Source organism: Oncorhynchus clarkii, chromosome 15 (genome assembly GCF_045791955.1).
Source record: "Oncorhynchus clarkii lewisi isolate Uvic-CL-2024 chromosome 15, UVic_Ocla_1.0, whole genome shotgun sequence".
Lineage (NCBI taxonomy): Eukaryota > Metazoa > Chordata > Actinopteri > Salmoniformes > Salmonidae > Oncorhynchus > Oncorhynchus clarkii.
The window spans coordinates 9,902,104-9,916,586 of record NC_092161.1 but is presented as its reverse complement, the minus strand read 5'-3'; the positions used below and the strand labels follow the sequence as shown (position 1 = coordinate 9,916,586).

The 14,483-nt window shown below is 45.3% G+C and overlaps 1 long non-coding RNA gene across 1 annotated transcript; it reads right to left on the bottom strand.

The window, feature by feature from the left end:
* Positions 1-9,150: 9,150 nt before the first annotated feature.
* LOC139366902 (uncharacterized) lies at positions 9,151-14,215 on the bottom strand. The gene is made up of 3 exons (XR_011626813.1): positions 14,178-14,215; positions 12,276-12,443; positions 9,151-9,502 (listed from the first exon to the last, which is right to left on the bottom strand). It is a non-coding gene; the product is annotated as an uncharacterized lncRNA (long non-coding RNA).
* Positions 14,216-14,483: the final 268 nt, after the last annotated feature.

The following is a 14,483-nucleotide window of genomic DNA, read 5'->3' as shown; positions in this document are numbered from 1 at the left end:
ACGGGGAGGACACAGAGCGAGGAAGAATAAGGATGCCTTCCTGCCAGCCTGCCAGCCTGCCAGCTGCAGTCACAGTTTATCTTCACGGTGTGTATTTCCTATGTTGCTCTGCCCAGCGTTTTCTATTTCTTTGGCTATATTTGTGGAAATACTGTAATATGGTAATTCATTATCACAAGTGAATGGGGTGGCAGGGTAGCCTAGTGGTTAGAGAGCTGGACTAGCAGCCGAAAGGTTGCAAGTTCAAATCCCCGAGCTGACAAGGTACAAGTCTGTTGTGCTGCCCCTGAACAGGCAGTTAACCCACTGTTCCTAGGCTATTATTATTGTTATTGAAAATAAGAATTTGTTCTTAACTGAGTTAAACAAAAGTAAAAAGAATAATAATAATAAAAAATTAGTGTAATTCTTCCTGTTATTAGTTTTTTCTATTGAACAGCAGAACTCTCCTGTGGATTGTCAGCGGCCTGCTAGGCTTCAGAATCTCCAAGTACGCCATGGAGCTAGGACTGATCTGGTCTCAACCTAACCTCAACTTCAACCCAACCATGTTCTACCCACGGAGCTAGGACTGATCTGGTCTCAACCTAACCTCAACTTCAACCCAACCATGTTCTACCCACGGAGCTAGGACTGATCTGGTCTCAACCTAACCTCAACTTCAACCCAACCATGCTCTACCCACGGAGCTAGGACTGATCTGGTCTCAACCTAACCTCAACTTCAACCCAACCATGTTCTACCCACGGAGCTAGGACTGATCTGGTTCTCAACCTAACCTCAACTTCAACCCAACCCACGGAGCTAGGACTGATCTGGTCTCAACCTAACCTCAACTTCAACCCAACCATGTTCTACCCACGGAGCTAGGACTGATCTGGTCTCAACCTAACCTCAACTTCAACCCAACCCACGGAGCTAGGACTGATCTGGTCTCAACCTAACCTCAACTTCAACCCAACCATGTTCTACCCACGGAGCTAGGACTGATCTGGTCTCAACCTAACCTCCACTTCAACCCAACCATGTTCTACCCACGGAGCTAGGACTGATCTGGTCTCAACCTAACCTCAACTTCAACCCAACCATGCTCTACCCACGGAGCTAGGACTGATCTGGTCTCAACCTAACCTCAACTTCAACCCAACCATGTTCTACCCACGGAGCTAGGACTGATCTGGTCTCAACCTAACCTCAACTTCAACCCAACCATGCTCTACCCACGGAGCTAGGACTGATCTGGTCTCAACCTAACCTCAACTTCAACCCAACCATGCTCTACCCACGGAGCTAGGACTGATCTGGTCTCAACCTAACCTCAACTTCAACCCAACCATGTTCTACCCACGGAGCTAGGACTGATCTGGTCTCAACCTAACCTCAACTTCAACCCAACCCACGGAGCTAGGACTGATCTGGTCTCAACCTAACCTCCACTTCAACCCAACCATGTTCTACCCACGGAGCTAGGACTGATCTAGTCTCAACCTAACCTCCACTTCAACCCAACCATGTTCTACCCACGGAGCTAGGACTGATCTAGTCTCAACCTAACCTCAACTTCAACCCAACCATGCTCTACCCACGGAGCTAGGACTGATCTGGTCTCAACCTAACCTCCACTTCAACCCAACCATGTTCTACCCACGGAGCTAAGACTGATCTTGTCTCAACCTAATCTCAACTTCAACCCAACCATGCTCTACCCACGGAGCTAGGACTGATCTGGTCTGAACCTAACCTCAACTTCAACCCAACCCACGGAGCTAGGACTGATCTGGTCTCAACCTAACCTCATCTTCAACCCAACCCACGGAGCTAGGACTGATCTGGTCTCAACCTAACCTCAACTTCAACCCAACCATGTTCTACCCACGGAGCTAGGACTGATCTGGTCTCAACCTAACCTCAACTTCAACCCAACCCACAGAGCTAGGACTGATCTGGTCTCAACCTAACCTCAACTTCAACCCAACCATGTTCTACCCACGGAGCTAGGACTGATCTGGTTCTCAACCTAACCTCAACTTCAACCCAACCCACGGAGCTAGGACTGATCTGGTCTCAACCTAACCTCAACTTCAACCCAACCATGCTCTACCCACGGAGCTAGGACTGATCTGGTCTCAACCTAACCTCAACTTCAACCCAACCCACGGAGCTAGGACTGATCTGGTCTCAACCTAACCTCAACTTCAACCCAACCATGTTCTACCCACGGAGCTAGGACTGATCTGGTTCTCAACCTAACCTCAACTTCAACCCAACCCACGGAGCTAGGACTGATCTGGTCTCAACCTAACCTCAACTTCAACCCAACCATGCTCTACCCACGGAGCTAGGACTGATCTGGTCTCAACCTAACCTCAACTTCAACCCAACCCACGGAGCTAGGACTGATCTGGTCTCGACCTAACCTCAACTTTAACCCAACCATGTTCTACCCACGGAGCTAGGACTGATCTGGTCTCAAACTAACCTCAACTTCAACCCAACCCACGGAGCTAGGACTGATCTGGTCTCAACCTAACCTCAACTTCAACCCAACCATGTTCTACCCACTGAGCTAGGACTGATCTGGTCTCAACCTAACCTCAACTTTAACTCAACCATGTTCTACCCATGGAGCTAGGACTGATCTGGTCTGAACCTAACTTCAACCCAACCATGCTCTACCCTAGCAGTTATGCATGAACCATCCGTGACTCCAACCCAACCTCAACCAACCAGCTAAGACCGTTCCCAACCTCAACCAACCAGCTAAGACCATTCCCAACCTCAACCAACCAGCTAAGACTGTTCTCAACCAACCAGCTAAGACTGTTCTCAACCCCAACCATCCCTCTCAGCTTCTTCACTCAGGGTGTTGTATCTCTGACCCTAGCATGCTCAGAAAAGACTTTGTGTCCAGTCACAGAGAAGAGATTTAAACCATGAGCTCATCTGGAAATATGTACTGTATTCTACACCAAAGTCTCCAGATTCAGCCAACCCCCTAATGTAATTATTCTTAACAAAACAGAACTAAAATAACTTGAGACTTGATATAAAATAAAATAATGGAGCCTCAAGTCTCAGGACTCAACTTTGACTTGAGATGATCTGTCCAGGTTTTGTAACGTTTTGTCTCTGTGGATTACTCTCCATGCAGCCAGAGACAGTATCGCACTTGTCTAGGCAGGGCACTCATCTAGGCGGGGCACTTATCTAGACGGAGCACTTGTCTAGGTGGGGCACATGTCTAGGTGGGGCACTTGTCTAGGCGGGGCACTCGTCTAGGCGGGGCACTCGTCTAGGCGGGGCACATGTCTAGGCGGGGCACTTGTCTAGGCGGGGCACATGTCTAGGCGGGGCACATGTCTAGGCGGGGCACTTGTCTAGGTGGGGCACTTGTCTAGGCGGGGCACTTGTCTAGGCGAGGCCAGGCACTTGTCTAGGTGGGGCACTTGTCTAGGCGGGGCACTTGTCTAGGCCGGGCACTTGTCTAGGCGGGGCACTTGTCTAGGCGGGGCACTTGTCTAGGAGGGGCACTTGTCTAGGCCGGGCACTTGTCTAGGCCGGGCACTTGTCTAGGCGGGGCACTTGTCTAGGCGGGGCACTTGTCTAGGCCGGGCACATGTCTAGGCGGGGCACGTGTCTAGGCGGGGCACTTGTCTAGGCCGGGCACTTGTCTAGGCCGGGCACTTGTCTAGGTGGGGCACATGTCTAGGTGGGGCACATGTCTAGGTGGGGCACTTGTCTAGGCCGGGCACTTGTCTAGGCGGGCACTTGTCTAGGCCGGGCACTTGTCTAGGCCGGGCACTTGTCTAGGCGGGGCACTTGTCTAGGCGGGGCACTTGTCAAGGCGGGGCACTTGTCTAGGCCGGGCACTTGTCTAGGCCGGGCACTTGTCTAGGCGGGGCACTTGTCTAGGCCGGGCACATGTCTAGGCGGGGCACTTGTCTAGGCGGGGCAATTGTCTAGGCCGGGCACTTGTCTAGGCCGGGCACTTGTCTAGGCCGGGCACTTGTCTAGGTGGGGCACATGTCTAGGTGGGGCACATGTCTAGGTGGGGCACTTGTCTAGGCCGGGCACTTGTCTAGGCCGGGCACTTGTCTAGGCGGGGCACTTGTCTAGGTGGGGCACTTGTCTAGGCTCCAGAGAAGTGACAATGTGATGTAATATCCCTAGTTGATACTTGACTGCTAACATGAATGACTTTCATCTCAAAATGCAGGTGTAAAACACAGTTTATTTCTGCACCGTGCTTTTTGAAAATGCGCCACTGTTTTTATGGCTGTTGTGACAGGCTACATTTCTGTAGCGATTGTGCTTGTGTCGCATAAGCTTTGAACACCTACTTTTTGGGAGTTGCGTGTCAAAAAGTTTGAAGTCTGCTGAGCTATCGAACAGATTGCTAATTTACTGTACAGCTATAGAAACAGGTGAGAGAGGATTGCCATAGAAACAGGTGAGAGAGAATTGCCATAGAAACAGGTGAGAGAGGATTGCCATAGAAACAGGTGAGAGAGGATTGTCATAGAAACAGGTGAGAGAGGATTGCCATAGAAACAGGTGAGAGAGGATTGCCATAGAAACAGGTAAGGATTGTCATAGAAACAGGTGAGAGAGGATTGCCATAGAAACAGGTGAGAGAGGATTGCCATAAACGAACATGCAGTTTGGTCATCAAGAATATGAGCTGTTTATTTTGAAAGCTCACCAACGATGGGGAATCAAGCAACAATTACTAGCATAGACCTACTGGTGGTGTGTACAAATTGCTTGAAATTGATCATTTACTTGTGAAGCTTGCATTTGGAATTTGTTGTTACAATTATTATTAGGCTACATAAACAAAATGTGTTGTAGACAAAATAATGAAAGGCATGTCTGGTAGCCTCAATAAATATAAAAAGATTTTTAGTTCATGATAGGGGCTGCACCAAACGATTGATGTATTGTAATAATTGATTATGCTTATGTTGTATTAATAGAAGGGGAGGGCTTATAAGACCCCTCCCTCACTACATTTATAGGGTCCTGGACTACAGATTAGCTATATATATATATATATATATATATATACAGTGCCTTGCGAAAGTATTCGGCCCCCTTGAACTTTGCGACCTTTTGCCACATTTCAGGCTTCAAACATAAAGATATAAAACTGTATTTTTTGTGAAGAATCAACAACAAGTGGGACACAATCATGAAGTGGAACGACATTTATTGGATATTTCAAACTTTTTTAACAAATCAAAAACTGAAAAATTGGGCGTGCAAAATTATTCAGCCCCTTTACTTTCAGTGCAGCAAACTCTCTCCAGAAGTTCAGTGAGGATCTCTGAATGATCCAATGTTGACCTAAATGACTAATGATGATAAATACAATCCACCTGTGTGTAATCAAGTCTCCGTATAAATGCACCTGCACTGTGATAGTCTCAGAGGTCCGTTAAAAGCGCAGAGAGCATCATGAAGAACAAGGAACACACCAGGCAGGTCCGAGATACTGTTGTGAAGAAGTTTAAAGCCGGATTTGGATACAAAAAGATTTCCAAGCTTTAAACATCCCAAGGAGCACTGTGCAAGCGATAATATTGAAATGGAAGGAGTATCAGACCACTGCAAATCTTCCAAGACCTGGCCGTCCCTCTAAACTTTCAGCTCATACAAGGAGAAGACTGATCAGAGATGCAGCCAAGAGGCCAATGATCACTCTGGATGAACTGCAGAGATCTACAGCTGAGGTGGGAGACTCTGTCCATAGGACAACAATCAGTCGTATATTGCACAAATCTGGCCTTTATGGAAGAGTGGCAAGAAGAAAGCCATTTCTTAAAGATATCCATAAAAAGTGTTGTTTAAAGTTTGCCACAAGCCACCTGGGAGACACACCAAACATGTGTAAGAAGGTGCTCTGGTCAGATGAAACCAAAATTGAACTTTTTGGCAACAATGTAAAACGTTATGTTTGGCGTAAAAGCAACACAGCTGAACACACCATCCCCACTGTCAAACATGGTGGTGGCAGCATCATGGTTTGGGCCTGCTTTTCTTCAGCAGGGACAGGGAAGATGGTTAAAATTGATGGGATGATGGATGGAGCCAAATACAGGACCATTCTGGAAGAAAACCTGATGGAGTCTGCAAAAGACCTGAGACTGGAGCGGAGATTTGTCTTCCAACAAGACAATGATCCAAAACATAAAGCAAAATCTACAATGGAATGGTTCAAAAATAAACATATCCAGGTGTTAGAATGGCCAAGTCAAAGTCCAGACCTGAATCCAATCGAGAATCTGTGGAAAGAACTGAAAACTGCTGTTCACAAATGCTCTCCATCCAACCTCACTGAGCTCGAGCTGTTTTGCAAGGAGGAATGGGAAAAAATTTCAGTCTCTCGATGTGCAAAACTGATAGAGACATACCCCAAGCGACTTACAGCTGTAATCGCAGCAAAAGGTGGCGCTACAAAGTATTAACTTAAGGGGGCTGAATAATTTTGCATGCCCAATTTTTCAGTTTTTGATTTGTTAAAAAAGTTTGAAATATCCAATAAATGTCGTTCCACTTCATGATTGTGTCCCACTTGTTGTTGATTCTTCACAAAAAAATACAGTTTTATATCTTTATGTTTGAAGCCTGAAATGTGGCAAAAGGTCGCAAAGTTCAAGTGGGCCGAATACTTTCACAAGGCACTGTATATATATATATATATATGCATTATAAGGTTTAATATTGTTTGACAGTTCTTTTCTAGTCTCTACTTCTTATACGAAACGGTCTGAGAGATGTGTGAGTTATAGCAGACAACAGGGTGTGTGTGAGAATCCGCCTCAAGGCTAAAAGAGATTATAAGAGGAGCGAAAGAGATAAGAGACAAGATAGACATACCACTGTAAAGCAACTTGAGGAGTGGAAAATTACTGCTGAGCCCTTAGAAAACACTGGAACTATTGTGTTCTCCTGCAAGTTTGTATTACTGTATATGCATGGGCTTGGTCTCATCAGTAGAAGGTGTTGACGTAGGCAGTTACATCACTAGGGGTTGACTGCAAGCATATTAAAACAACTTGGACCTTTTTTATGTTGCAGAACTTACTCGGAAACATGCGTGCTATGTTCCCGTTGTGAACTTCTGTCTACAATTGCATTAATAAAGGTTTTAGATTGATTTACTTAAATATATTGTCTGATTGCTGATTTCACCAATAAGCAAAATGATTGACAAGGAACCTACCCCAACAGTTGAACAAGTCATTGTCTGTACAGATAAAACAACAACAAAAATACTTGGCTTCAGACTGGACATGAAAGAGAACTCGTGACTCGACTACAACGCACGACATGGACTTGACTCGAGACTCGACCCGTTCTATTTGGGACTCGACCCGTTCTATTTGGGACTCAACCCGTTCTATTTGGGACTCGACCCGTTCTATTTGGGACTCGACCCGTTCTATTTGGGACTCGACCCGTTCTATTTGGGACTCGACCCATTTGGGGCTCGACCCGTTCTATTTGGGACTCGACCCATTTGGGACTCGACCCGTTCTATTTGGGACTCGACCCGTTCTATTTGGGACTCGACCCGTTCTATTTGGGACTCGACCCATTTGGGGCTCGACCCGTTCTATTTGGGACTCGACCCATTTGGGGCTCGACCCGTTCTATTTGGGACTCGACCCATTTGGGGCTCGACCCGTTCTATTTGGGACTCGACCCATTTGGGGCTCGACCCGTTCTATTTGGGACTCGACCCATTTGGGGCTCGACCCGTTCTATTTGGGACTCGACCCATTTGGGGCTCGACCCGTCCTATTTGAGACTCGACTTGACACTTTGACCTTGTTACTTGAGACCTGATTGTGACTCGAATAATAGTGACTTGGTCCCACCTCTGCTTTTTTACCTTGGCAGTGAGAAACGATGAGCGACTAAATATTGAGTTGAATCCCACGCTTGGGAAAATACTTGAAAACAGAAGATTATTTTCTCACAGAGAGCTGGCTGTGAGGAGGAGACAGTTGGTTTTAATAGTGGCATCTGAGAGTGTTTCTCACTGTTCAGCGCCAGCATATCCCTGGTTAACACAGAGCATTCAGCCTTACCAACAGCTGTCTCCACACCTGATCATTCCCAGTGCTCAATGGAGCATTCAGCCTGACCAACAGCTGCCTCCACACCTGGCCAAAGTTACCACTAACTCTATGTAGACCGGATATAATAGTTATTTATCTTCATATATACAATGTTAACATGACAAGTTACCACTGGTCAATTAATTAAAGATGACATTCCATATGAAGAATCACCTCATAATAATAAACTTCATTTAGATTTTTTATTTGGTCAGATGGAAATAATAAAATATAAATAACATTTACTAATTCTTTCATATGAAAATACTTTATATTGATTAAAGGAAAACTCCACCCAAAAACGATCTTTTGTCAAAATGCATCATACCGGTTGAATTTCGGTATTTTGAAAGTTATATATCTTGAAAAAGTGATTGGTGACATGCAAAACATTTTGGGACTATATCAACAATGGACTAATGAAACAAATACTAAAATATCGTTTTTGAGAGGAATTATCCTTTAAGTTCACATCTCCACTTTTGTATTACAAACATTACATTTGAATGCAAGGCGACAAAACCAAGCTGACATAATGAGATGGAGTGCTGTGTTGTATTCCATTCATCGTAAACGCTTTGGCTAATAAGGTGACAGTACTAAACAGAACACCAGTTTGACACCAAATCATTCCATTGGGAATAGTATATATTAAATTATTGCACTTTTCGACCCCAAATAATATAAAATACCTCCTATATCCAAAGTGAACATGGAGGATAAAGAGCAGGTAGTAAACACTGTCCTTAAAACTACAACACCCAGTCCTCAATAATGTACTTCCTGTAACCAAACCCTATGTTTGATCCAAGCCAACACTCATCGTGACATCTGGCGGTTTTCAGTGGCCTTGAAACGTTAGAAAATGTTGATGTTTTTTTTTTTAAATAGAAAAAAAAAGGGAAATAACTTAGGTATTAGCATATTACAAAACATTTTCTCCTGTTTCGTTCCAACTGGTACTCTCTATCTTCCTCTCCTCTTTCAATTATTACAGTCACATCTTCACATTGTGCTCAAAACAGGTCCAGCTCAGAGGAGAGGAAAACAGCATGGGAAAAGAAAGAGAAACAAACAGCCAATCACAGCCTGAGGTCTGTAGACTAGTCCTGTGGTGACGGATGAGAGGTGATGAAGGGCGGAGCCAGGGTATGCTGGGCGGAGACTAACGAGAATGGCGTTACATGGTGGTGGTGGTGATGGTGGTGGGGGGGGGCTGGAGTCTCAGGCAGCATGTAGCTGATCTCAGCAGCGTGTGGTCTTCAGTACGTTGAGGCCCCTCTGGTTCTTGGCCTTGAAGGCCATAACGAAGTGATGTGGGGCGATCTTCCCCTTCCCATCCTCGTCCGCTGAGCCCATGAAGATGTAGTTGAGGCCTAGTGAGATCACAAAGACAGAGGCTGAATGCACTGGCGGAACGGCTGAGACATTCAGAAAGGTAGCACATCAGCGTCTATTCAGGTAGCCTAGTGGTTAGAGCGTTGGGCCAGTAACCAGCAGTTAGCCTAGTGGTTAGAGCGTTGGGCCAGTAACAAGCAGGTAGCCTAGTTGTTAGAGCATTGGGCCAGTAACCAGCAGGTAGCCTAGTGGTTAGAGCATTGGGCCAGTAACCAGCAGGTAGCCTAGTGGTTAGAGCGTTGGGCCAGTAACCAGCAGGTAGCCTAGTGGTTAGAGCGTTGGGCCAGTAACCAGCAGGTAGCCTAGTGGTTAGAGCGTTGGCCAGTAACCAGCAGGTAGCCTAGTGGTTAGAGCGTTGGGCCAGTAACCAGCAGGTAGCCTAGTGGTTAGAGCGTTGGGCCAGTAACCAGCAGGTAGCCTAGTGGTTAGAGCGTTGGGCCAGTAGCCAGCAGGTAGCCTAGTGGTTAGAGCATTGGGCCAGTAACCAGCAGGTAGCCTAGTGGTTAGAGCATTGGGCCAGTAACCAGCAGGTAGCCTAGTGGTTAGAGGGTTGGGCCAGTAACCAGCAGGTAGCCTAGTGGTTAGAGCGTTGGGCCAGTAACCAGCAGGTAGCCTAGTGGTTAGAGCGTTGGGCCAGTAACCAGCAGGTAGCCTAGTGGTTAGAGGGTTGGGCCAGTAACCGAAAGGTTGCTGGATTGAAACCCTGAGCTGACAAGATAAAAATCTGTTGTTCTGCACCTGAGCAAGGCAGTTTCCTGTTAAGATATCAGAGGGGTTGGGTTAAATGCGGAATATACATTACAGTCGAAGGCATTCAGTTGTACAACTGACTAGGTATCCCCTCTTTCTCCTCTGGGTTCCATATACAGTGTGTTTATAAACATATACTGTTTGTGGGTATATATTCACATTATGGATCAACGGCTGAGGGAAGGTATAATAGATCTTATTCCAACAGTGAGTTTTGCTGCTTACCTCAAACTCCTTCAGATGAGCTTGAAGGTGGAATACAGCAATGGAAGCAAATTCAGAGCCATACACAAGATAGGACAGTCTGTGGAAACACCTGCAACTGGGGTCTACCGTTCCTATTACAGGAGAATGGTGGAACTTTATTTGGGGAGGACGGGCTCGTGGTAATGGCTGGAGTGGAATCAGTGGTATCAAATACTACAAACATAAGGTTTCCATGGTTTTCATATGTTTGATTCCATTGCGGCAAGGTAGCCTAGTGGTTAGAGCGTTGGGCTAGTAACCGGAAGGTTGCAAGTTCAAATCCCCGAGCTGACTAGGTACAAATCTGTCGTTCTGCCCCTGAACAGGCAGTTAACCCACTGTTCCTAGGCCGTCAATGAAAATTAGAATTTGTTCTTAACTGACTTGCCTGGTTAAATAAAGGTAAAATAAAAAAATTCCAGCCATTATTGTGAGCCGTCCTCAGCAGCCTCCACTGTTTCTTAAGTATCTTGTATATTTGGGACACGCCTCTGTTACATGCATTTTTCACACTCAGTGCCACACTTCAAAGTCACGTGAAACTGTGTGAGTATTACTCAACTATAGAATTTGAACTGAAAGAAAAACACATTGGCTCGATGGTGCTATCTTGAGAATAGAGAAAATGCATTTTTTTTAAATTGCAAATTATATCTACAGGCTACATTGTGGTTTTTCTTTCATTATTTACGTTATCTGCCGTTAGTGTGTGATCCTAACCTTTAACCTTTAGGTCTTAACTGTACACCAAATAACCTACACACCAATCACCTAATGCTTTTGGGAACAGGCAGAAAAAAAGTTTACATCGATTCATTCTTGATAGAATGAGAATGCTCAGTTAGATACCATCTGTAGAGGTGCGGTCTTTATCCGCATCATAAAAGCTGATAGTATTTCAACCACATTAAATATTAATCCAAGCTGAACTGGGTCGTTTCCACAGCTTTCTATTTCCTGACAACTGGTCAAACTGATGTAATTTCCCCTTTTTTTGTTGTTGTTGAGATATTGCATTTTCTCCCCGGTCCCTAAACGTCATTGCTATGAGAAAGAAGCAGAGACAACAGAAAGTACTGTACCAATGTCAACTAGATTGAAGCACTCATTCAATCGATTTGCGACATTATTTTGGTGAGCACGGATTATTTCGTTTGTAGGGCAACATATAACGACAGAAAAGAGGCGCTATGTATCGAATTATAAACAACTTGACTAATAAATACCAAAATGTCCGAAATTATAAGTAGAAACTTATGTTTATGAGGCAAAAAAATGATCTTCTCTGACTGTAGCCTACAGCACGTTTTCTATATTAGTTAGGTTAGGGGCGGGTGTGAGCCTCTGATTTGACACTTTCTCTCATGTAGTTGCGGATAGGTTATTACCAATTGCGGGTTGGTGCGGGTGAACAAACAGCTGACCCGCACACCATAATGTATATCATGGTGAATGTCTATCATGGACTAATACCTGGTGCTATCATGCATATCATGGTGAATGTCTATCATGGACTAATACCTGGTGCTATCATGCATATCATGGTGAATGTCTGTTACTAAACCAAGTCAAACTGATTAATATATCCAGGGGAGAGTGAGCCCCAGAGTCCCCTAGTAGTGGTCCACATAGCTCTGGTCCTGGGCTATACGGGCAGTTCGAGCGTTCTTCAAGCCCATAGACCATATAAAACCGTTCGAGCCGCACATAACGCGCTGGACCAGAGCTGTGGCTCGTTGTTGTACGACTACACACCTCGTCTGATGAACGGACACTTCTTGCAGAGGACGATGATCTTGGTGCTCATGGTTTTGCCGGCCTGCTGGATGGCCAGGTTGCTTTCTTTGTAGACGTTGATGATGGAGATGGTGGCGTACACGCTGCCTCCTCGCACCACCGCCGTGATGACAGTTCCTGTTATCACTGTCACAGAACCACAGGGAGTTTAGAGGGCTGGGATTGGTGTGCTGAACAGAACCACAGGGAGTTTAGAGGGCTGGGATTGGTGTGCTGAACAGAACCACAGGGAGTTTAGAGGGCTGGGATTGGTGTGCTGAACAGAACCACAGGGAGTTTAGAGGGCTGGGATTGGTGTGCTGAACAGAACAACAGGGAGCTAAGAGGGCTGAGATTGGTGTGCTGAACAGAACCACAGGGAGTTTAGAGGGCTGGGATTGGTGTGCTGAACAGAACCACAGGGAATTTAGAGGGCTGGGATTGGTGTGCTGAACAGAACCACAGGGAGCTAAGAGGGCTGAGATTGGTGTGCTGAACAGAACCACAGGGAGTTTAGAGGGCTGGGATTGGTGTGCTGAACAGAACCACAGGGAGTTTATAGGGCTGGGATTGGTGTGCTGAACAGAACTGTGTGAGCCGGCTCTGTGTGAGCCGGCTCTGTGTGAGTCGGCTCTGTGTGAGTCGGCTCTGTGTGATCAAGATTGAATATCTTTCAATACGAATACTGTGATGCTGAGACGTTTCCTGCCGTGGGGGCTTTCATCAAAATGTACTGGTTGAATAGGACATAATGAAAACCATGTGTAAACAGGAAGGAAAAGACGTGTCAGTCGAGTTGTCTGTTACGTCCTTTTGTGTCTAGCCTAGTCATTAGAACGTGTGATGTAACGCTCTTGGCTTGATATGACTGCAGCTTGTCTGCCAATGTATTATACAATAACATTTTCCACCAACGCTACATTACTGGGCTTCACTGACAGCCAGTGAGCCAGAACCCTTTTCCCATGCAAATATCTGACCCAATCTCCCTGAGAAAAAAAAGCATGAATAAAATACCTGCCTCATTCCATCAACATCTGTTCAGAGAAAAAGTAACGAATAGAGGTAGTCTGAAGGACGGGGCAGCAAACTGAGGTCATGGAGTATGTTGGAGAATGTTGGCTGAATTAACACTTTCTGTTAGCAACAGTTTACTCTGTGAGAAGAGAACTGTGTCTGTCCCACGCAAATTCACTGCCCTCTCAGAAAACCCTCAAGGAAGCTTCTGTGACGCGCTGAAACCACCCAGGCGGCCATGGGTAGTGTGTCATGATGGAGGGGACCATGACAACATGGGCTTGTTGTGGGAAGGATGGTTCATATGGACTGGGATTAATGTTAATGTGGGATTAATTAATGTTGGGAGGATTTTCTGTCATCCCCCATTGCTACTACCCTCTGTTTATTATCCATGCATAGTCACCTTACCGCTGCATACATGTACAAATGACCTCGACTAACCTGTACCCCCGCACATTGACTCGGTACCGGTACCCACTGTACATAGCCTCCTTATTGTTATTTTATTGTGTTACTTTTTTATTCTTTTTTTACTTTAGTTTATTTGGTAAATATTTTCTTAACTTTTCTTGAACTGCACCGAGAGTTAAGGGCTTGTAAGTAAGCATTTCACGGTAAGGTCTACACTATTCCACGCATGTGACAAATAAAGTTGGATTTGATTTGACTGACACACACACACACACACACACACACACACACACACACACACACACACACACACACACACACACACACACTGTTGACCTGTTATTGTTTGTTCCTGCTAAGTATTTGTGACAGTAGTACTGGCAGCTTTAGGTTAGGGCAGCCATAGTAACAGATGTAGCATTAGCTGGGGGAAAATAGTATTTCTCTTACCGAAGTCACTGGTACAGTAGTTGCTCTCAGCGGTTCCACTTCTTTTGCATTTCTGCTGGCACAGACCTACAGAGTACTTCAGAGCTGGGGAGACATAGAGAGGAAAAGAGAACACAGTCCCTTAATTCTTCCACATTCGGGTGATGCTAGCAAGTAGGATTTGGGTTGATTTTATTTAACCTCGAGACAATTCAGGGAATGCATTGAAATCAATTAATTAATTAATCAATCAATTATATATATATATATATATATATATTATATATTATATATAGGCTAACATAGGCTAATTAATTAGTATAAACA